At 40.7% G+C, this 1966-nt stretch overlaps 1 pseudogene; it reads left to right on the top strand.

Moving 5' to 3' along the window:
- Window positions 1-521: 521 nt before the first annotated feature.
- Window positions 522-1129, top strand: LOC150040047 (DNA replication complex GINS protein SLD5 pseudogene; annotated as a pseudogene).
- Window positions 1130-1966: the final 837 nt, after the last annotated feature.

The following is a 1966-nucleotide window of genomic DNA, read 5'->3' as shown; positions in this document are numbered from 1 at the left end:
TAACTGATCCTTTCAAGCATTTTGGGGGAGTGCTTCTTGAAACAGGTTGTCACTATGCTTTGTATGATGCAAGCTTTGAAACCACAAATTCTAGAAGAGTTGATATTTTTGTGGGAGCAAAAAAAGTCAAATGATCTGTGTGAACTCCATGCCATTACAAAGAAGCTTCAAGGCATAAAGCACGAATGTCAAGCAAATGGGCTGGAAGACCTCAACATGCTTGTATTGCTGAAAAGCTAGGTGGGACATTAATTGTGCCTTCTGAAGGGTGCCCTGTTTAGGCCATCATTCAGTGCCACAAATTAAAGCTTCCATGTTTAATGTTATCCTCTTGCTACCTAAGTAAAGCAAATTTACCTAGGACAGGGTTTTACTGGGGGGAAGGTGTCTTGTCATCTTCTAGAGTAAACTAAGATATATAAATATGTGGGGAAAATACCCATAAATATATCTAGAGTCTAAAGTTAAAAACAAAATCTTGGTGCAGGAGTGCGGGAGTTGGATGGCAGGAGGTGAGGTTCCTGGTTTCAGAGAAGATGACAGAGGAACTGGATTTCATAGGGCAAGACTCAGTGAGGAGGTGGTCCTAACTCTTGCAGAGCTCATGGAAAGGCTGGAGCAGGCCTGGAGGATGCAAACTTTGCTCCTGAACTTCTGGAAAGCAAGTGTGAAATTGTAGAATGCGTCACAGAACAGCTGGATCACATGGAAGAAAATCTCAAAAGAGCCAAAAAGGGAGATCTGAAAGTTAGTATACGTCAAATGGAGATGGAGAGAATCCGTTATGTCCTTAGCAGCTGCTTGCAGTATTGACTCACAATGATAGAGAAGTTTTTCCCTCACATTCTAGAGAAGGAGAAGACAGGATCCTGAAGGGGAACCTTGCAGCCTTTCTCCAGAGGAATTTCCCTTCACCAAAGAGCACATGGCTCACAAGGACACTTATCTTAAAAATGTCACCTTAAAGCACATGCCTCCCAACTTACAGAAGGTGGACCTCTAGAGGGTAGTTACCAAACTAGATCCAGACTCATATGTGTTTCTAAGAGTAAAAGAACAGCAATAAAATAGTTTGGTAGAACCCGAATCAGATGAGCAGATGGATTGGATGAGGATTCCCAACACTTGATCCAGTATTGTTCCTCTGATTGCTTCTGGAGCAGTGCAGCTAATTTAAATATAACCAAGTGTGAAGACACAGAACCCCAGAAAACATGAGCAAGCCTATGCCACTACATGCCTCAGAACACTAAGGAGCTATTGCTCCTGACAGCAGGCTTTTCTCCCATTGCTGTGGGCCAGTAAGAATGGCAGGAATGCTACACTTCCATCTCAGCCAGCATCAGTGGGTGGGGCCCTGGCTCTTTTTGTTCTGAATATGAGGCAAATAAACAAGTCTGTATACCTTTTCAAAATAAAATTATTTGAAAAATAAAGAATAATTCTTTAAAAAAATCTTAATTGTGAGAAGACTTTAAGAACAGTGTTGAAAGAAATCTATGAACACTTGGATGCCAATACAGTGATCTCCGTGTTTGCTTCTTCACACACACACACACACACACACACACACACACACACACACACACACACACACACTGTACTTTCTATCTTACATTTTAATAGGTAATCCACTTGTAGGTACTCTTTTGGTTTCTACTTCAGTTTTGCTAAAGAATAAAAAGGAATGCAAAAGAAACCATGTCAGTTTGGGTCAAGTTAGTTATAATTAATGTTTAACTAGCAAGCTGATCTTCTAAACTTTACACGTAGCAATATACCATGTCATCTGTTCTTGAAAATGATTCTAATTGATCATATCAGGCCTGTGAAGACAGAAGATTTCAACCTGGTTATAGTTCTGCATGCCTGTAATCAATGCACACTGAACGCAGGAGAAGAAAGATTATTCCAGGAGAGCTCAGAGTACCTTGAGACCATGGATTAACAATAGCAGCAAAATGCC

The sequence above is a fragment of the Megascapheus bottae genome, unplaced genomic scaffold, assembly GCF_031878675.1.
Source record: "Megascapheus bottae isolate mThoBot1 unplaced genomic scaffold, mThoBot2.hap1 HAP1_SCAFFOLD_87, whole genome shotgun sequence".
In the NCBI taxonomy this organism is placed as follows: Eukaryota; Metazoa; Chordata; class Mammalia; order Rodentia; family Geomyidae; genus Megascapheus; species Megascapheus bottae.
Note: the sequence above shows the minus strand (reverse complement) of the source record. Positions and strands in the feature narration are given on the sequence as shown.